General features: G+C 37.9%; 1 protein-coding gene and 1 non-coding gene across 6 annotated transcripts in view; both read left to right on the plus strand.

Moving 5' to 3' along the window:
* Nucleotides 1-22,497, plus strand: part of FER (FER tyrosine kinase) — a 456,972-nt gene that overhangs the window by 266,798 nt on the left and 167,677 nt on the right. The window lies entirely within an intron of this gene.
* On the plus strand, nucleotides 20,742-20,814 carry TRNAG-CCC (transfer RNA glycine (anticodon CCC)). The gene has a single exon. It is a non-coding gene; the product is annotated as a tRNA-Gly (tRNA).

Consider the following 22,497-nt stretch of genomic DNA (forward strand, 5'->3'; position numbering starts at 1 on the left):
AGAAATAAAAAAATTGAATAAAATGTCCCACCCAAACCAGCTAATGATATACACAGGTGTATCTTTAGGGTTTAAAACTGAAAAATATTAGGTGTTCATTGACAGAGAAACGGATAAGGAAGATGTGGTGTACACATGTATAGTGGAATATTAATCCTCCAGAGTAAAAGAATGTTATCATGCCATTTGCAACACTGTGGATGGACCTAGAGACGGTCATACTGAGTGAGTAAGTCAGAGAAAGACAAATGCCATATGATACCCCTTGTATGTGAAGAAAATGGTATAAACGAGCTAACTTACGAAGCAGAAACAGAATCACAACGTAGAAAACAAACTTATGATCACCAGGGAGGGTGGGACAAACTGGGAGGTTGGGACTGACATACGTACACTGCTACATGTAAACCAGGGAAGTAAGAGGGACCTGCCGTATGACACAGGGATCTACTCCTCAATACTCAGTAATGACCTGGATGCGAAATGAATCTTAACGAGTAGGTGTATGTATAACCGATCCATTTTGCTGTAGCTGAACACTAATGCAACATTGCATATTAACTATCCTTCAATAAAAATTAAAAGTCAAAATAAAATTTTTATTGAGGTATACTTGCTTAATACAATACTTACAGGTATTCAGTATGACTCAACTTTTAAAACATTACACTCCATTTATAGTTACTATAAAACATTGGCTGTATTCACTGTTGGACTATGTACCTTGGTACTTACTTTTCTAACAGTTTGTACCTCTTAGTACCCCTCCTGTATATCGCCCCTTCTCCCTTGCTGCTCCTTACTGATAACCACAAGTTTGTTCTTAATATCTGTATGTTTCTTTCTTTTTTGTTATGTTCTTTTAGTTTGTTGTACCTTTTAGGGTCCACGTTGGAGTGATATCTTACAGCATCGTTTTTCTCTGTTTGATTTATTTCACAGTATAATACCCTCCAAGCCCACCCATGTTGTTGCAAATGGTGGAATTTCTTTTTTGTGTGTGTGACTGAGTGGTGTTGCCTTGTGTGTGTACACACGTCTTCTTTGTCTGTTTATGTGCAAATGGACACTTAGGTTGCTTCCATATCTTGAGAACTGTAAATCATGCTGCTGTGAACATCAGAGTGCATGTGTCTTTTCGAATTACTGTTTTTCTTTCATATATATGTATACTCAGGAGTGGAATTGCGGGGTCATGTGGTCATTCTGCTCTCTGTTCGTTTGTCTGCACCAGATCTTGGTTGCAGCAAGTGGGATCTCTAGCTGAGGTGTGTGGGGTATAGTCCCTGACCAGCGACTGAACCCAGGCCCCCTGCATTGGGAGTTCAGAGTCTTAGCCACTGCACCACCAGCAGAGTCCCTGCCTTTAGTTTTCAGTTTTGGGGAAACCTGCTTTTTCTTTTCCACAAAGGGTGCACCAGCTGACATTCCCATCAGTAGTGCTCCAGGGCTTCCTTTTCCCCACGTCCTTGCCAACATAGTTATTTGTGTTCCTTTTGATAACAGACACGATGACAGGTGTGAAGTGTTATCTCATCAGGGCTTTGACTTGTGTTTCCCTGATGATTAGTGATGTTGAACACATTTTCAAGTGCCTGTTTGCCATCTGAATGTCCTCTTGGGAAAATTATCTACTCAGGTTTTCTGCCCAATTTTTTATTGTTTTTTTTTTATATGAGCTGTTTATATATTTTGGATATTAACCCGTTGTCAGTCATATCTTTTGCAAACATTTTCTATCATAGACAGTAGGTTGTCTTTTCATTTTGCTGATGGTTTTTGTTTGTATGCAAAAGCTTTTAAGTTTGATTAAATGTGTTTGTTTGTCTTGCTTTTATTTTCTTTGCTCTAGGGTACAGTTCAAAAAATATTGCTGTGATTTATGTCAAAGAGTGTTCTACCTATGCTTTCATCTAGGAGTTTTATGTTTTCCAGTCTTATTACATATAGTATTTAATCTATTTTGAGTTAATTTTTATATATGGTATTAGACAATGTTCTAATTTCATTCTTCTCCCTGTAGCTATCCAGTTTTCCCAGCACCACTTATTGAAGAAACTGAATTTTCTCTGTTGTATATTATTCCCTCCTTTGTCATAGATTAATTGACTTGAAGTGTATTGGTTTATTTCTGGGCTCTCTGTTCTGTTTCATTGATCTGTGGGTGTGTTTTGTGCCAGTCCTGTGTTGTTTTGACAGCACTTTATTGTTTTGATGGCCCTCTGTTGTTTTCGCGGCACTCTATTATTTTGGCGGCCCTGTATTGTTTTGAAGACTGAAGGTTTGTAGTATTCTGAAGCCAAGGAGCATGAGCCTTCCAGCTCTGTTCCTTTTCTTTCAAGATTGTTTTGGCAGTTGGGTTTTTTGAGTTTTCAGACACATTTTAAAATTATTTGTTCTAGTTCTGTGAAAAATACTATTTAAAGATTCCAGAGATAAGGATTGCATTTGAATCTGTAAATTGCCTTTGGTCATTATAGCAATATTAATAGTTCCAATCCAAGAACATGGTATATCTTTCCATCAGTCCTTCAGTTTCTTTCATCGGTGTCTTAAAAAGTATAAAAAAAAGTGTAAAAGTATAAAATGAAGGATTAACTAAGCATATTTGAAAATATAGAAAAAAAATCTGGAAGTTGAAATTGTTCTTAAATGAAGACATTATGCTGTGCAGTGAATAAATGCCAGTCAGTAGTTATTTCTCTACATTCTTCATAGTTAGATTTAATTGAGTATAATTTCATTGAGTCTTTTCTTATACAGATGTAACCAGTTACTCTTTATATAAAAGTATATGGGAAAATATGATAAAGAATGTGTCTAAAATCAGTTGGAAAGGGGATTTTCTCTCAATCAATGGTAGTGTGATAGACTAGTTAGTTTACTAAAGCAACAAGTTAGACACTGCTTGTTACAATATTGTATATTTAGAATTAGTTAGAATTACCTATAGGCATTCCCAGGTAGTGCCAGTGGTAAAGAACCTGCCTGCCAATACAGGAGACACAGAGACACAGGTTCAGTTCCTGCCTTGGGAAGATCGTCCGGAGAAGGAACTGGCAATCCACTCCAGTATTCTAGCCTGGGAAATTCCGTGGACAGACGAGCCTGGTGGGCTACTCTCCATGGGGTCACAAAGAGTCAGACAAGACTGAGCATGCACGTGCAGGCAGAATTACATATAAAAATTAAATCATAATAAAAGAGAAAATAGAATTTAATATTTATAAACTTCTAGAGATGGAGATGAAACCTTCAAAGATTAGAAAATGTATAGAAAATTAATAAGGATAATGTGACCAATTTTGATTATCTAACAATAAACTAATCTTAAATTTTAAAAGAAAAAAGTGTCAGATAAAAGAACAAATCACAAACTTAACTAAGCTGCATGTGTGTATTTTTCTTTACTTGATCAGATTAGGATTTTTACATTTTTTTTTCATTCATGTATAAGACTGTTTCTTTCACTGTAATGAATAGTATAAGCCTTTGAAGAATGTTCAAGAAAAAATTATGTAAATATAATTATTATATCAGTAGTATTTCCATTATTGAATTGTATGTGGGATAAGCATGGGAATATAAAACTATTAATACGAAGGAGTTTAACATGATATAGGGAGACATTTGGGCTTCTATGGTGGCACTAGCAGTGCCTGCCAATGCAGAAGACACAAAAGAAGCGGGTTTGATCCCTGGGTCAGGAAGATCCCCTGGAGAAGGGAATGGCAACCCACTCCAGTATTCCTGCCTGGAGAATCCCATGGACGGCGGAGCCTGGTGGGCTGCAGTCCCTGGGGTTGCAGAGTCACACACGACTGAAGCGACTTAGCATGCACGTAACAGGTAGACATTTAATACGTTTCTGTTCGTTTGAATAAGAAGATTTGTACTCTATTCGCCAGTGTTTGTTTCAGTTATTTGCAAACACTCATATTGTCTTTGTAGTCAGTCTTGGACAAGATGTATATCGGAATGATTTTGTATTCTTAAAGTGCCTTGTACTTGCTAAGGGCTCAATACATGTTTCTTTTAAGAATTCATTAGGTAATTTGGGCCACACCACAGATACAATCCACTTAATTTTTTTCTACTGAAAACATACAAAGTAAGCTGCTGCTTAACAGTAATCTATGTCAGTAAAAGCCAAAAAATATATTTTTTAAAAAAATTAGCTAAGTCATGAAATAAAACATTGCTGAATCTGAAACCACACTAATACTTATAAGATTCTTTTTGTGGTTAGTCACGTCAAGCAATATTAGAAGAAAAGCTTATGATTTTACTAGCCTACTTTAACCTGGTACTTCTCATTTATATTCCACTTGTATAGATAAATATTATAATCACAATGTAAAAAGCATGGTTGATAAATGTTTTGATGAAGTTTCAAAATGCCAGAATTAAATTCTGTAAAAAGTGTTCTAAATGGCATCTTGATTTATACATAGTAATGTATTTCAACTTAGAAAATCGTGGTGATGCTTGTTACAGTATTAGGGTACGCGTGTATGTACATATAGGTACCTGCATCCTGCCTGTCCACTTACAGTTAGAGAAACAAACAAAAAAGGATGGAGATTTGAAAAAATATTGCAAATGAAGAGAGAATGAAAGAAATGGAGGCGAGGATAAGAGAAAGTAAGTCAATACTTTATGAGTGTTTTAGAGGTGTCAATATTTTTGGTGTTTGAAAGAGGCATCGTGGGTACTAGAGTCAGCAGAGCCATGGAGAATGCATCTTTATAAGGCTGGAAATAAGGGAGAAATGATGAGAGGTATTACTCAGTGAAGTCGAGAGCTGAGTCATTTTCTTTAGCGTCTGTGAAATAAAGCTTAAATAAAACCGGGCAATACAGAAACCCTTTACCAAGTATACTGCAGACATTTTAGACAGACATTCATGATTTGTCATACTGATAACTACTGAAATAGTCTCAGTACGCTACACTTAACATTAAAATATGTACCAAATAAGTACCGAACTTATGTGGCATGAAATAAAGCTGTTTGAAAATGTATTCACACATGCATGCTGCTGCTAAGTCGCTTCAGTCGTGTCCGACTCTGTGCGACCCCATAGACGGCAGCCCACCAGGCTCCCCCGTCCCTGGGACTCTCCAGGCAAGAACACTGGAGAAGGTTCCATTTCCTTTACTTTCACACATGCATAGGTATACACGTATATACTAAAAGATATATCTTGTACAGTGGTACTCTTATTTATAATGAGACAGAAGGAGTGCTATCAGCAATGCAGTGTACTGGTGAAAATGTCAGTGCTGACACTCAGCACCCAGGTTGCATGCCCGTGTACACACACATACACACTCACCTGTATTTCACCTGGATTCTAGTTTATCATTGAAAGAGCTGATTGGATTATTACATAGTTTAATTGTTCTAGTTACTAGCAAGGTAAATGAAAAAAGTATAGGCATATTTTTTAATCCTCAATGATTATAAATAATGAGTTATCATGTTTCCTACAAAACAAAAAACTTGAAAAATTATTGATTTTGTTATCTATATATGACTATAAAATTTAATGAAAAGATACAGATTTAATCGAAATAAAACACTTTTCAAATAGATGGACCAACTTTGATATCTTATTTTTTAAGAGATATATATGGTTCTTAGGATTGTCATTTATACCACATTTTTGCAAAATTTGCCATTCAAACAGATGAACAATTTTTTTGTACCTCGAATCTCCTCCTTTACTCATTTTTATTCAATATTTTTATTAAGTGCTGATTTCTCTTTTTTTTAGCACTTGCTATTTTACTGAGGAAAAGCTCTCTTTAAGCAGTTTCAAGCCCTCAAGCTATATAGCTCAGCCACAGAAATACATTAAATCATCTCAAAGTTTTCTCTTCCTTTGGCTCGTCTAGTTCTTTTTCCCCGCCATATATCTCAAATTCGAGATGAGGATGTTCTTCTGATATTGAATAGTTGAATGATATATATTGTCCCACCAGTTCATCCTTATCTGTCTTTGTATTGAAAGCTTAATGTCAAACTTGAGACCAGTTTTGAAGGTGAATGAAAGGATAGGAACTTTGAGCTTGTATTTAACATTTAATCATCATTCTGTGCCGCCTGCATGCTGGGGATGCTTGATGAATGTTGATCAATAGTGATAACAAATAAGATGAATAAGATGAATTGAGGTAAAGCTATACCCAGAAAGAGGCTTACAGATCTGCAACAGATACCAGAATCCTTAAAAAGTAGAATCTGGTCTCTGTAAATAAAAAGCAACAGAGTTAGTGAAAGGTCCCCTGGCCATAAAGGCAGGGTTTCTCTCTTTCTCTTTTTTTTTTATACCTTTTCCTATTAACACATTTTCTCTGTGAATTCCCTTGTGGGTCCAAGTCAGGGCACACACACACAGAATTAACCAGGAAATGCATCCTCGCTATGAATTTTTATGTTTTGCATCTCTTCCCAGTCTGCCTGCCATTGGTAACTTTTCAGTCCTCAGATAATTGGTTTACGTATTTGGTCCAGAGTTTTTGTTGTAAGCGGTGGAAGAAATAGATGGGAGTGAGATTGCGTCATCTTATTTGTTATTGGAAGTCTCTACTCAGATTGCTTTTTAATTGATTTATATACATTTTATTTTTGAAAAAGATTCTAGAGAATTCTTTGTAGGTTTTTTTTTATTAGTTTGGTAATATGCATTATTTCAAACATGAAAAACTACAGAGAATAAAATAGTATGTACCCGTATCCAAACTCATTTACAATTTTTTCTGACATTTTACCATACTTAATTTTTAAGAATTGAAACAACATGGATAAATGTGAAGCCCTCCTTAATTCTGCTACTTTTTAGTCTCCTTGCTCCCTACTTAATCCATCCTTCCTTATATTTTTTTTTGTTTTGCATTTGTTGCATGTTTTTCAAAATTTATAAAGCTGTATCATTCTGCAACTTGCTTTCTATACTAAACATTTTAAAACGTTATATTTGCCATATTAATACTGTTATTGTTTAGTCACCAAGCCACGTCCAACTCTTTTGTGACCCCATGCGCTGTAGCGTGCCAGGCTCTCTGTTCGTGAGATTTTGCAGGCAGGAATACTGAAGTGGGTTGCCATTTCCTTCTCCAAGTGATTTTCCCAACCCAGGGATCTAATCCACGTTTCCTGCATTGGCAGGTGGGTTCTTTACCTCTAAACCACCTGGGAAGCCCATTAATAGTTTAGCTCAGGTTTATTTATTTTAACTGGTTTTAATTTTTTAATCAGTTCAAAATTTTAGGGATATAATGCAATTCATGTATTTTCTTGTTAATAAATATTCTATTTTTTAAAATTTGTTTTTAGTTATTACTGACACAAATAATGAATAAAGAACATCCTTTATGTAGACGTGAGGTATGTGTGTGAGTTTCTCTTATTCAGTTCAGTTTAGTTCAGTTGCTCAGTCGTGTCTGACTCTTTGCGACCCCATGAACCGCAGCACACCAGGCCTCCCTCCCTGTTCATCACCAACTCCTGGAGTTTACCCAAACTCATGTCCATTGAGCCAGTGATGCCATCCAACCATCTCATCCTCTGTCGTCCCCTTCTCCTCCTGCCTTCAATATTTCCCAGCATCAGGATCTTTTCAGATAAGTCTGTTCTTTGCATGAGGTGGCCAAAGTATTGGAGTTTCAGCTTCAGCATCAGTCCTTCCAATGAATATTCAAGACTGATCTCCTTTAGGATGGACTGGTTGGATCTCCTTGCAGTCCAAGGGACTCTCAAGAGTCTTCTCCAACACCACCGTTGAAAAGCATCTATTTTTCTTCTCTTATTATTTATACCTAAAAAGTGAAGTAGCAAGATGAAAGGGTATGCACATCTCTAATTTTGTTTTATGTTGCTGAATTGCTTCCTGATGTATTTGTACCAATTTATACTCCTATCAGTAGAGTAAATGTGTTTTCATTTCCCCGCATCTCTGCCACGCTTATTATTTTTTGGTATTCTGATAGATATATTCTGATATATATATTTTGCTGTTCTCCGGGAGTTGGTGATGGACCAGGAAGGCTGGCTTGCTGCAGTCCATGGGGTTGCAAAGAGTCAGACATGACTGAGCGACTGAACTGATTCTGATAGATATAATCTCAATTATATCCCACCATCACTAGAGAGATTGAAAATCTTTTTCTGTGTGTATTGTCTGTTCTGGTTTCCACTTTTGTGAACTGTACATTTGCTGTTTCAAGCTGAGAGCCTGGATCTATTCTTAGTTCTTTTCACTAAGGAGAAGAAAGTTACTTTAGTATAACTAATTCCAGACACAAAACACAGAAGTGCAGCAGGCGCAGCATTAACTCCACTTACTGCTTTGTGTCTGTGTAAGTTGAAAGTATTTATTTTGTTTCTGAGTCCAGCACAGCCTTTTTGACTATTTTTACATTTTACCTGTCATTTGTGTGTGTTAAGGCAGGGGTCATGTTTTAAAGTATGAATTCACTGTTTCATCTTGACCCTTTTTATTTTCATAAAAGTGGTGAATAAACTGTATAAGTTGACATTTTCTCTAAATTGGCTTGAGATGAAAACACAAGCCTAAGATCAATAAATGTAAATTAAAATATAATCTTCTGTGTATCCAAAAGCATAATAGAATTGGAAAATTATTTGAAACAGATATGAGCAAGAATTCATTTAATATATAGAGACCATTTATTCTAAGAAAAGCAAATACTCCCTCTAGTAGAAAAATTGACAAAGGAAAAGAATAGTTCACAGACACTCACACAAGAAAACATGAAAAAATGTTTAACCCATGCATTTAAAGAAATATATATTAAGAAACAATTCCCTCTATTGCCTAGGAAATTGACAAATAATAGAAAATAAAAGATGTCATAGCTAATGAATGTATGAGGAAATGAACACTCATTCTCTGCTGATGAAAATGTAAATTGTGCTTTTTCTAGGTGACATTTGGACATTCTGTATCTAATGCTGTGCTGCGCAGTACTACACAGCCAGTAGCCACGTTGGCTGTTTAAGTCAAATGTTTATTTCTTCAGTATAACTCACCACATTTCAAGTGCTTAATAGACTTACAACTTAACTGTTGTTTAGTCGATAAGTCATGTCCAAGTCTTGCAACCCCATGGACTGTCATCCACCAGACTTCCCTGTCCATAGGCTTTCCCAGACAAGAATACTGGAGTGGGTACAATTTCCTTCTCCAAAGGATCTTCCTGAACCAGGATTGACCGGTGTCAGCTACCTTGGCAGGCGGCTTCTTTACCAGTGAGCCACCAGGGAAGCCCAGACATCAAGTGGCTTCATACTGCACACAGCAGACACAGAGTCTCCATAATCACAGGATGTTTTATTGGATGTCACTTACCATAACTTTCAAAATATTCCCATCCTTTTACCCCCATAGCCCTACTCCTACTTTTAGGGATGTAGTCTAAAGAACTATTGGAAGTTTAAGGATCATCATCAAAGCACTGAAAAACAGTAGTAAAATTTTGGAAATAATTCAAATGTCTGCAAAAAGGAACAGTTAAATGATTATAAATCCAGGTATGAGGATATTATAAAGCCTGTTAAACTATGTTTTTGCATTTGTTAAATGTCATGGAAATGTGCTCGTAATATATTGTTAACTGAACAAATAGGCAACAGACATTGTTTATAGCAATATCATGGTGAAAGTGAAAGTGAAGTCGCTCAGTCGTGTCTGACTCTGCGACCCCATGGACTGTAGCCCACCACGCTCCTCTGTCCATGGGATTTTCCAGGCAAGAGTACTGGAGTGGGTTGCCATTTCCTTCTCCAGAGGATCTTCCCACCCCAGGGGTCGAACCCAGGTCTCCCACATTGTAAGCAAGACACTTTACCGTCTGAGCCAGCAGGGAAGTCCATGGTAGTGTTGCAAATTTTTGGTAATATTTTCTATCTGACACACAAGCCCACTCATATATTACTTTCATCATTACAAAACTTCAAAAATCAAAAGTACGTTGGTTTGGGATATGTCTGGTTTTGAGCCTTATGAAGCAGTTGGTAATTGTAGTCAGTTTAGGTGGTTAGTTTCATGTGAAGTTTAGTGTTAGTTGGTATATTTATGTTAAGTATCACACTGTATATGTGTAGGTGATACATCTTTGTAAAGATGAGTAAAAAATTATAATTTTAAGTTTCTTCTTTTTTTTCTATTTTTTAAAATATAAATTTATTTATTTTAATTGGAGGCTAATTACTTTACAATATTGTATTGGTTTTGCCATACATCAACATGAAATCGCCACAGGTGTACACGTGTTCCCCATCCTGGACCCACCTCCCACTTCCCTCCCCGTACCATCCCTCTGGGTCATCCCAGTGCACCAGCCTCGAGCATCCTGTATCATGCATCGAACCTGAACTGGCGATTCGTTTCACATATGATATTATATGTTTCAATGCCATTCTCCCAAATCATCCCACCCTCGCCTTCTCCCACAGTGTGCAAAAGACTGTTCTATACATCTGTGTCTCTTTCGCTGTCTTGCTTACAGGGTTATCGTTACCATCTTTCTAAATTCCATATATATGCGTTAGTATACTGTATTGGTGTTTTTCTTTCTGGCTTACTTCACTCTGTGTAATAGGCTCCAGTTTCATCCACCTCATTAGAATTGATTCAAATGTATTCTTTTTAATGGCTGAGTAATACTCTATTGTGTTCTTGAATAAATCTACTTTTATATAATTTTCTAATAATTATATAGCCTAAAGAAAGTGATTGTTATGTTTTATATGGTGGCAAAATCTTATCTACCTCACCTTACTTATTAAGATTATTAAAGCAGTGTATTAATTCTGAGAGTCACTTTGTACAGAAAAAACTTTGGTAAAATTTTTTTTCAGTTATTTGTTTTAAAAGTTTACTTAACTTAGGTACTGCATAAAATTAAAGTACTATGGAATCTATCCTTTGTATATTCTGATGTGCTTAGCAGATGTCATTATTATTGGAAAAGGTATAGTTAACAGTTTTGTTTTCTATAATAGGTTATTTGGAAAATTGAGAAATGATATTTAATTTCTCTTTATTTAGCATTTAAAAGGTGGTTTTAATTACATGGTCTACTGATATTCGTTCAATGGAGTTGTAAAGTAACACTTGACATTCTAAAATGCTTGAGCTGTTATTGACATTATATTAGTATAGTAATCCTGTTGTGTTTTCATTCAAAATAGTAAGAGTCGGCAGTCTTTGCAGTGTCATTTCATCTTGCAAAGGCCCTTTACATTGTTTTAATCATTCCTATGGAGAGATACTTTATAAACAGAGAAATTAATCCTTTTTAGTATGCATTCTCGGAGAAGGCAATGGCACCCCACTCCAGTACTCTTGCCTGGAAAATCCCATGGATGGAGGAGCCTGGTTGGCTGCAGTCCATGGGGTCACTAAGAGTTGGACACGACTGAGCGACTTCACTTTCACTTTCCACTTTCATGCACTGGAGAAGGAAATGGCAACCCACTCCAGTGTTCATGCCTGGAGAATCCCAGGGACGGGGGAGCCTGGTGGGCTGCCGTCTATGGGGTCGCACAGAGTCGGACACGACTGAAGCAATGCAGCAGCAGCAGTATGCATTCTAATGATTTAGACAAGTGTGTAGTTATATAACTTCACCCACAATCAAATTCCAACACCCTCCAGAATTCTCCTGTCTTCTTTTCTAGTCAACCTAGCCCTTTAAAATTTACTAAGAATATCATATGAAAGGAATCATACAATATATATCCTCTAAGTTTGATCTTCACTGAGCAGAGGGCGAACGCGTTTCCTCCACATTGTCACACAGACCAGACGTGTTCTCCTGTTTGTAAGCGAGCAGCAGTCTGTTCTATGGCCATACCACAGTCTGTTTTTCCATTCTTCAGTTGAAAGGTATTTCCAGTATTTTGACTATTATTAACCTAATTGCTGTAAGCATTCATATTCAGGTTTTTGTATGAACGTAAGGTTTCATTTCTCGAGTGTATGCCTGTGAATGGGAGTGGTGGTTTTTCTGATAAATGTATGTTTATAAGAAACTGCCAAACTGTTTTCCAAAGTGACTGTGCCATTTTGCATTCCCACTAATGATCCTGGAGAATTTTGGTCACTCTACCTTCTTGTCAGTACTTGGTTTTATCACTTAAAAAAAATTAAGTATTATTTTTGGTCAATCTCATAGGTATATAGTTATCTTATTGTGTTGTTAATTTGCATTTCCTTAACTGGCTCAGTGGTAATGAATCTGCCTGCAATGCAGGAGACTTTGGTTCTGTCCCTGGATCAGGAAGATCCCCTGGAGGAGGGCATGGCAACCTATTCCAATATTCTTGTCTGGAGAATCTCAGGGACAGAGGAGCCTGGTAGGTTACATACAGCCCATGGGGTCACACAGAGTTGGACGTGACTTAGCAACTAAACAACAACAATGATAATGATGTCAAGTGTAATTTCAAGTGCTTATCTGTGATCCATGTATCTTCTTTGGTGGGAATTGACAACCATGTAATACAGAAACCCTTGTATTAAAATGATAATCCTGCACTCCTGGAGGAAATAAAGTGTGCTCCTCTTTAACATTGTATTAGTGTGTTTTTTCATACATGGGATTGAGTAAAAATACTATCTTATTATTTATTTAAATAGCAACATAGTAATTCTTCTTCCTAACCACAGCTGTCCTCACAGATGCTGGCTGCCGCCTTGCTTGTCAGGATGTCAGCTGTTACTTGACATAATAGTTCCCCTGTTGAATTGTTTCTTCTCCCCATTCCCCATGGCTGTTTCCAAACTTGACTGTTTTTCTCATGCTCTTGAAACAGTTTCTGCTCCTTCAGTCTTAGCAAGTGATCTTGCTTTCTTCTTTTTTCCTAAGAGCCTGGGTAAGAAAATCCTGCACACTCTACCAAGGATTATTTTCAGCCATCCTAACCTGGCTTGCTGTCTTATCCCAGCTGTTACCAGTTCACCTAGCTTTTTTTCTTTTCACTTTCCTCTGGTTAACTCAATTGTTCTGGACTGCATGTTCGTGCCTCCCCTCCCGCAATTCACACGTTGAAACCTGTCACCCCATGTGGAGGATATTAAGAGGTGAGGGTGTCTGTGGAGGAGGCAGGGTTAGATGAAGTCACGAGGGTGGAGCCTCTGCCATGGGATCAGTGTCTTGGTAAAGAGAGGAGCTGGGAGAAGAGGTTTGTCTGCAAACCAGGAGGGGTGTTCTGTACCTGCTGGTGCCTCGATCTTCCAACTTCTTAGCCTCCAAAAATGGTGAGAAAGAAATAGCTGTTTGCTGTTTAAACCACCTAGTCTGCGGTATATTGTTAGAGCAGCCTGAACTAAGATACTGCTCACCTTCGTCCCGAGTCTTTGCACCTCCCTTGGGCCTTTGATACATTGGTTTTCTCTATTTAAAAAAGAAAACAAAAAACAAAGTATTTTTCATTTCTTTTGCAGCTGCATCCTTATCTTAAACCATTGTGAACACCAGCTTCCATTCAACCAGTCTTGCTCTTCAGTCTTATAAAATAGTTCCTGTCTTTCTTATAAAGTAACTTACAAGAGTAATCCAATTTTCCGTCAGTCTTGCTCCTCAGCTGCTCATTTGGAATCTTCTGAGAAAACCTTCTACCCCTTCCACCTGACTGACACTGAACTCTCAAGTATCTGGGATGAGTTCTCTTCACTTGCTTCAGTGACCTCCTCTTAGCCCCCAGCCTGTTTAAAAATCTCTGCTACTTCGTGAAAATTCTTTTAGTAGAAACTGTCTTCTGCCTTTGCTTTTTGCTTCTTTCTGGATGCAGCTCTCTGTTGGTTCTCAATTTCAGTTAATTATATAAAACACTATCCCAAAACTTAGTATCTTAAATCATGTTTTGTTATTTCTCATGATTCTGGACAGTTTTGCTGGTTTAAGCTGGGTGCACTCGTTGGTTTGCGCTCGGCTGACAAGGTAAGGGCTGGGCCCAGCTGACAGCTTCAGTGACTGGTCTTTAATGCCAGGCTTCTTCCAATAATATCATCACGATCCTGGCATACTGTTTGAAGATAGTAAACACAAAAGCTTTAAGGCTTCTTGAGGTCTAGACATTGCAATTTGCCCAGAACCACTTCTGTCACAATCTGTTGTTCTAAGTAAGTAATAAAGCGGGCCAGGATTCAAGGTGAGGAAGAAACTCCATGTCTGGAGGGGAAGAAAAGTACTCACTCTTCAAAATGGCATATATATACGTGTGTGTGGTTATGAAGCAGTCTTCTACAGTTCTTGACTTTTGAAACTTGCTATTTTCTCTTTAACTGTCCTTTTCTTTTCCTCTTGAGATGTTCTGTGCTTCTACTCTCTTACAAGTCTCGTGAACTTTTGACCAGTAGTTAGAATTGTCTCCAAGGAGGAACACCTGAATTTGGGTGTTCCAGATTAAAACGGTACAAAAGAGAATTCATTATTTTCACTCCTGATCCTATGCTTTTGTCTCTTTTCCTGATTTTATGTTGTCACCGTGACCCATAGACTTACCATCTGTGCAGATAAGCTTTCTAGGTTTGGGGATTGTCTCCCCTTATCTCCCAAACAGAGCTGCTCATGTAGTTCTGCTGACTGTAAGTTTAAACAGCTGATTACTTACAAGCTATTAAGATTCACGTATCAAGAGGATATAAAGTATTCCTTTTACTTGACTATTATTTTTACAATGTTTTGGAGTTTTGAACATTTGGGTTTTGGCACAAATGAAATGAATTTATTTTGAAAAATGAGAGAGATGGACATGCGAAACTTCTCTTTTTCTTACGTCCTTGACACTTGGTTCGTAATGTCAATATTACACTTTCTTGACTTTAGTATTGTGATGATGTCTGTGATGGTGAGCTGCTCGAACGTGGAGACCGTATGTTGATATATGCCTGTCACGTTATGTTGCTGTTCAGTTGCTAAGTCGTGCCTGACTGTGACCCTGTGAACTGTAGCCCACCAGGCTTCCCTGTCCATGGGATTTTCCAGGCAAGAATACCGGAAAAGGTTGCTATTTCCTTCTCCAGGAGATCTTCTCAACCCAGAGATCGAGCCTTGTCTCCTGAGTCTCCTGCCTTGGCAGGTGGATTTGATGCATTTATATATTGCAGTATGATTACCACTGTAGCACTGGATGCCTATCACATAATTGTAACTCCTAGGAACGATTAAGGTCTAGTTTCTTAGCAACTTTGGCATTTATATGAAACAGTATTGTTGACTATAGTCACTGTTCTAGCTCCCCAGGACTGATTATCTGCTAGTTCCAGTTTTGTACCCTTTTTTTTTTTTTTTTTCCATTTCTTTCAAAGAGCTTTTTTTTTAAAGCAATAACTTTGCTTCATGTAGTGTGATTTCCAGAAAGGGATTCCAAAATTTGCCTTCTTTGAGACCTGTGTGGTGTTTCTGTGTGATGTTACTATGATGGCATATTATCAGTTTGTATAGAGCTTGAAATTGGAAAGATTTGTTCAAAGAGATACATTTATGTCTCATGGGACATTAAATGTAAATGCAACAATTTCCTTTAAATTATGGGTTATTTTCTTCCCTTGCTTTGATCAGAATGGAGAGGGAAAAAATAAAGGCAAATGCTCTAAAGTCTAGGAGAATATGATAAATAATGAAAAGTGAAAACCGCCCGACTCTTGTTTCAGGTGTGAGGTGATGAAAGCGAAGGACAGCAGTGATAGACGCTCCTTGGGCGCTTAGCTCACTGACTGCTCGCATCGCTGGGCGTGCAGAGTGGGATTACCTGCTACTAGAAACGGGGAGTCCTAGGTGCATTTTCTGACTTTAGTGTTATTCTTGTTTTTAAAGTAATCTTTCTAAATGTTGATTTTTAGAGAACATTTTGTTCTAAATGTCTCTGTAGGCGTTAACGTGAAAGTATGATATTTATGTTTCCAGAAATAATGTCAGACTCAATCTAGTTATCAGAAAAAGTTGTTCTTGCGTTTGACAGTTGCATGAATTTTGACTCGTGTGTGTGTGTGTGTGTGTGTGTGTGTGATTTCATAAGCTCCCTGTTTCTAACACAGAGCAAGGCAGCGTTTTTATCAAAGCAACATCTGCTGGCCCCTTTTGCAGTCATCACAGTGGAATCATCATTTCCATTTAAAGTTTTTGCTATTCAAGCCTTTTAAAACTGGGCTGAATCAGTTTCCTGTGACTGCTGAGACAAAGGACATAGTAAGATTTTCATGCTGTATTAATAAATGTTATATATTCACACATAATATTACTCATTTCTGGATCCTCTGCAATAGCAATTCACATGAAAATACAAAACTTATCTCCATACAATATTCATTTTAATTCTTTTAGCTTGGTCCAAAAAAAATTCATTTATCTTTTATTCTGTTGACTAATTCTGGAGGAATATATTATGTTACTAACCTTAACTTTTCTATGGGTATTTTATCTAAGTTAAAATATGTCCTTTTTGCAGTGAATAGATCTTTTAATTGAAATGTAGTGACATATAACATTGTGTGAGTTTTGGGTGTGCAGTGTGTTGCTTTGATGTGTTTATATATTGCAGTATGATCACCACTGTAGCAGTGGATGCCTATCACATCACGTAATTGTAACTCCCTTTTCTTGTGGGGGAACAATTAAGGTCTGGTTTCTTAGCAGCTTTGGCGTTTGTATGAAAGAGTATTGTTGACTATAGTCACTGTTCTGTGCATAGCCCCCAGGACTGACTGATCTGCTGGTTCCAATATTTACCCTTAAACAAGGCACCCACTGGCCTTCTCTGTCTTTTTGAGTTTGGCTTTTTCAGATTTCACATATAAATGACAACAAACAGTATTTGTCATTGTTTAGTGTTTGTCGTTCTCTAACTTGTCTCAGTATAATGCCCGCAGAGTCCACTTATCTTGTTGGGAAACGGGAAGATCTCCTCCTTTCTTATGACTGGACAGCTTCTTCCCCTCACCCTCAGTGGCCACCTGAGTTGTTCTAGTGAGTTGTCCATTGTAAACAATGCTGCTGTCAACAGTGGGTCACTTGTACCTTCTCGAGATAGTGATTTTATTTCCTTCACGCAGATATTATACCCAGAAGTAGGATTGCTGGGTTGTATCATATTCTGTTTTTAATTTAAGGAACCTCCATTCTGTTCTCCTTAGTGACTGAATCATTTTACATTTCTACTAACAATATATAAGAGTTTCCTTGTCTCCGCATCCTACCAACACTTGTTGCATCTTGTCTTCTTTATGATGGTCATTCTAATGGGTGTGAAGGGATATCTGTTGTGGTTTTGTTTGCATTTCCTTGGTGAGATGCAGAGGATCCGTTTCACCTGTGGGCTGCATGGATATCTTCTTTGGAAAAAAGTCCTCTTAGCTCCTCTGCCCATTTTTTAAAATTGAAATTCTTTGGGTTTTTTGTGACTGAGTTTTAGTAATTCTTTATATATTTTGGATATTAAACCCCTTATCTAATATATGGTCTGCAATTTTTTTTTCCCCATTTCACAGGTTGCCTTTTTATTTTCTTAAATTTATTTTGTTGTGGAGAAAATGTTAGTTTGATGTAGTCCCACTTGTTGTTTTGGCTTTTACTACCTGTGCTTTTGGTTGTCTTATCCAAAAACTCAGAGGACCCACAGGAATTATTTGTACTGACTAGAAAGCGGCAGTAAGAATCATTAAAGGTAATACTTCTGCTTTATCCTGCCCATTTAAAAGCACACTTGTCTTCACATTGAGCACCTAAAGATTTAGGACTGATGACCAGTTTTCACTTTGTGTTTTGTTTTGGGGTCGAGCCTGTTAACAATGTTGTGCTACTTTCAGGTAAAGAGGAGAGGGGCTCAGCCATACACATACCTGTATCCAGATAGTCAGTTTTTTATGATGATACAGTTAAAATAATACCATATCATTGGAATTATACATACAGAGAACTCTAGATAACCAAGGTTTTTATACCCCCTTTCCCCATTATCTTTTTGCCCTTTTACAATTTTCAGTATAGTTCAGCAGTGAAGAATATAGACGTGAGTATCCAATACCTGAATCCTAATGTTTCAGATATGTAGGATGGGTCAATTTATCAATGAAAGCTTAAGTTTCCTCATCTATAAACGGAATTTATGACTGCTTGTTAGGTTTTACAGATTTAAATAGATGCCATATGTGTATTATCATGTAAATCATATACATGTAAAAATTACAGTGTCTGGCATAAAGTAATCTTTTAAAATGTCAGCTAATTCCCACAGCATTTTAAAGGACTCACTATGTTCTCCTAGCAAAATGCAAGCCTTTCGAAGGTCTCAAGTTGCAGAGCTGCGTTTCTGTCACACTGTTTTCCGATCATCTTTACCAACCCCTTGATTGGATAAACTGTAAGGAAAAATGCAAAACAAAAATGTGAAAGTTTGATAACCAGTTGGGTAATACCACCGTTAAATCATGGGCTTCCCAGGTGGTGCTAGTCGTAAAGAACCTGCCTGCCAGTGCCAGGAGACTAAGAGATGAGGGTCCAGTCCCTGGGTGCGGAGATCCCCTGGACGAGGGCATGGCAGCCCACTCCAGTGTTCTCGCCTGAAGAATCCCACGGACAGAGGAGCCTGGAGGGCTACAGTATATACTGTCGGAGTGGGTCGGACATGACTGAAGCAACTTAACAGGCACGTACTTTAAACCATGGGACTTTGAGAAACTGCTTGTCTTAACACAAAAGGCTGAAATGGCATCCCTGGTTTATGCAAAGCACAGCTGTCTTCCAACACCGAAGTATTATAATAATTCAAAAGATAAGTGTTAGACACTCGGTCATGTCAAACTCTTTTGTAACCCCATGGACTGTAGCCTGTCAGGCTCCTCCGTCCACGAAATGTTGCAGGCAAGAATACTAGAGTAGGTGTCCATTCCCTTCTCCAGAGGATCTTCCCAACACAGGGATCAAATCCAGGTCTCCTGCATTGCAGGTGAATTCTTTACCATCTGAGCCACCACGAAAGCCCAAAGCAAAAATCAGGCACAAATGTAGTGTTCTTTCTCCCCTTGGGGCTTGTGTCCGTGATGTATAGCTTTCAAAAGCTTCCCTTTCATCACAGGAGGGTAAGTTTTTGATTAACAGAATCAAAAGTTTCAAGCAGTGTATGGTTTGGGGATTCTGTTCTTTCAGTCTGTTAATTCCACACACAAAAATTCTTACATGAAACTGAAGTCACTCAGTTGTGTTCGACTCTTTGTGACCCCATGGGCTGTAGCCTACCAGGCTTCTCTGTCCATGGGATTTTCCAGGCAATAGTCCTGGAGTGGATTGCCATTTTCCTATTCTCTAGTCATGTACTCATAATTATTGGTTATTGTAAATAAACGTATCTAGAAGGACCAGGTAAAGACCTTAACTTTATAGGTAAGCCCGTCCTGGTAACTTTCTCCTAGGTTTATCCTTTTAGTTCAGTTCACTTACTCAGTCGTGTCCCACTCTTTGTGACCCCATGGACCGCAGCACACAAGGCCTCCCTGTCCATCACCAACTCCCGGAGTTTACTCAAACTCGTGTCCATTGCATCGGTGACGCCGTTCAACCATCTCATCCTCTGTCGTCCTGGGTTTATACCAAAGTATTATTATTAATAATAATATTATTATTATATAATAATATAATAGACCAGCAGCATCAACTCCACCTGGAAACTTAGTAGATATACAAATTCTTGGGTCCTTCACCAGATCTACTGACGAGAGAGTCTGGGGGTGAGACCTGTCAATCTTACCAAGTCCTCCACATGATTCTGATGCAGGCTGAGGTTTGAAGACCAATCTGTCCATAACTTTACCAGGACGTCTGGTGGAGGTCATTCATTCCTCCTGGCATTCTTCCTGTAGTGCCAGGAAAGATGTGAGTCACAAAGCTGATAACTCTTTCCTTCCCAAGCTTCAGATCAGATCAGATCAGTCGCTCAGTCGTGTCCGACTCTCTGCGACCCCATGAATTGCAGCACGCCAGGCCTCCCTGTCCATCACCAACTCCCGGAGTTCACTGAGACTCACGTCCATCGAGTCAGTGATGCCGTCCAGCCATCTCATCCTCTGTCGTTCCCTTCTCCTCCTGCCCCCAATCCCTCCCAGCATCAGGGTCTTTTCCAATGAGTCAACTCTTCGCACGAGGTGGCCAAAGTACTGGAGTTTCAGCTTTAGAATCATTCCTTCCAAAGAAATCCCATGGCTGATCTCCTTTAGAATGGACTGGTTGGATCTCCTTGCAATCCAAGGGACTCTCAAGAGTCTTCTCCAACACCACAGTTCAAAAGCATCAATTCTTCGGTGCTCAGCCTTCTTCACAGTCCAACCCTCACATCCATACATGACCACAGGAAAAACCATAGCCTTGACTAGACGGACCTTTGTTGGCAAAGTAATGTCTCTGCTTTTGAATATGCTATCTAGGTTGGTCATAACTTTCCTTCCAAGGAGTAAGTGTCTTAATTTCATGGCTGCAGTCACCATCTGCAGTGATTTTGGAGCCCAGAAAAATAAAGTCTGACACGGTTTCCACTGTTAGCTTATACCTATACATATAAATACAGCTATAAAGCTGCTTCTGTAAATTTCTAAGACCAATGTAAAGAATTCTGATAATGATTTACGCTTTTCATCAAGATAATTTTGGAGAACAAAAAATTCTAACCGCTGTGCTGCTTTCCTAAAAATGCTTTAAAGTTTGTTTATTTTGGGGACTTCCCTGGTGGTCCAGTGGTTACGACTCTGTGCTCCCAACGCAGAGGACCTGGGTTCTATCCCTGGTCAGGGAATAGATTCTATATGCTGCAACTAAGACTCAGCACAGCCAAATAAATAAATATTTTAAAAAATTATTTCTTTGGGGTTTGACTTAAAGGTAACGTTTCGACCAATACAAAATGGGTCTCACTACTTGGCAGTCAAGTTGTTTTTTAGCAGGTTTGGCCTACCTACCACCTACCACATCCACCAGATTTGGCTCTTAATTACTGTCTTTACAAATTCCATTTCCATAGGTTGGTATCTGCTAACATTGGATACATTCTTAAGTTCTGAAGGCAGTTTTTAAAATGGATTGCCAGAGTTGTTTTTACCAAGAGCAGTGTTTTTGGAGTAGGTTTACTTAGAAACTGTGTTTTTAGAATCAGTGATATTGCTTTACAGTCATAAATAATAGAGTGCACATTTGGTCGTGTCTCTGGTCTCTGCCACAGTGTAGGAATACTCTTGAGTCAAATGGCATTTTTAGTACCTTCATAACATACAGACTGTCGTGGTCTCAGTATACCTGTAGCCTGGAATATTCTACCTTTATTTTCCTTTTTTTCTTTACCATAAATTTATTCAGTTTACTCAAAGAAATTAACATAATTTGAACTGCATTAATTCCAACTACCAGTTTCATTCACTCTATTTCTTTCATAAGAAATCATTTGATTTTTCTGATAATATGGGCAGTCTATAGTCAAAGTGAAATTTAAAGAAGAAAATTATTACTACTCACACCCTAGAGATAGCTTCTATTGATTAGCTTCTTTCCTTTCAATCTGTTGTGTTTTTTTCAATTCGAATTATTTTCAGTATTTTGCTTCACATATTGAGTAAAATGATTGTAGTGTAGCTACTTTAATATGTCTGTGGCATACATGCCAAAATATTTCACACCCACCTCATGATTAGATTCAAAGAAACAAATGACTTTTTGTTCTACCCAGTGCTGTTTATTACCATTATAATTAACAAACTTAGGTTTTTAGCTGGTATGCGGGAGCACTGTAAAATTAAATTTTGGCAAACCATCTGCCTTTTTAAAGTTTTCTTTGATGTGAATAACAGTAATATCAGGGGCTTTAATATTGGATTCTCTGTTGTGGAATTTTCTTGAATCTTTCATCTTGAAATCAAGTAACTTAGTTTCTGTGAAGATATACAATTTAATACAAAATGGATAGTATAGTGGTATGTTTAAGTAGTTAACAAGTCATTTAAGGAAAATTTGACTCACAAGCAGAAATTGCTTTTCATTTTTAGTTTCTAATGATTTAGTGGAAGAACGATTCTGCATATGCTGAGGGTAAAATAGAATATTAAAGTAAACTTTTTTATTGGCCAGTTTCTTCCTACCTATTGATGTTGTTCAGTTGCTAAGGCATGTTCGATGCTTTGCGACCCCATGAACTGCAACATGCCAGGCTTCCCTGTCCTTCATAATCTCCCAGAGTCTGCTCAAACTTACGTTCGTTGAGTTGGTGATGCCATTCAACCATCTCATCCTCTGTCGTCCACCTTTCCATTAGTCTTTAGTTTATAATGAGAGATTTCTTGGTATTTATCTCAATTTTTTATAAAACTCCTAAGGCTTTAGGATAACATATATGCCATCTTATAAAACAGTAATAGATAACTTTTACTAAACTGTGAATCTTACACAGTTAAGATTAGTTGAAAGGCAGCGCTTGGTTTTCTTAGATTCG

Source organism: Bos indicus, chromosome 7 (assembly GCF_029378745.1).
Source record: "Bos indicus isolate NIAB-ARS_2022 breed Sahiwal x Tharparkar chromosome 7, NIAB-ARS_B.indTharparkar_mat_pri_1.0, whole genome shotgun sequence".
Lineage (NCBI taxonomy): Eukaryota > Metazoa > Chordata > Mammalia > Artiodactyla > Bovidae > Bos > Bos indicus.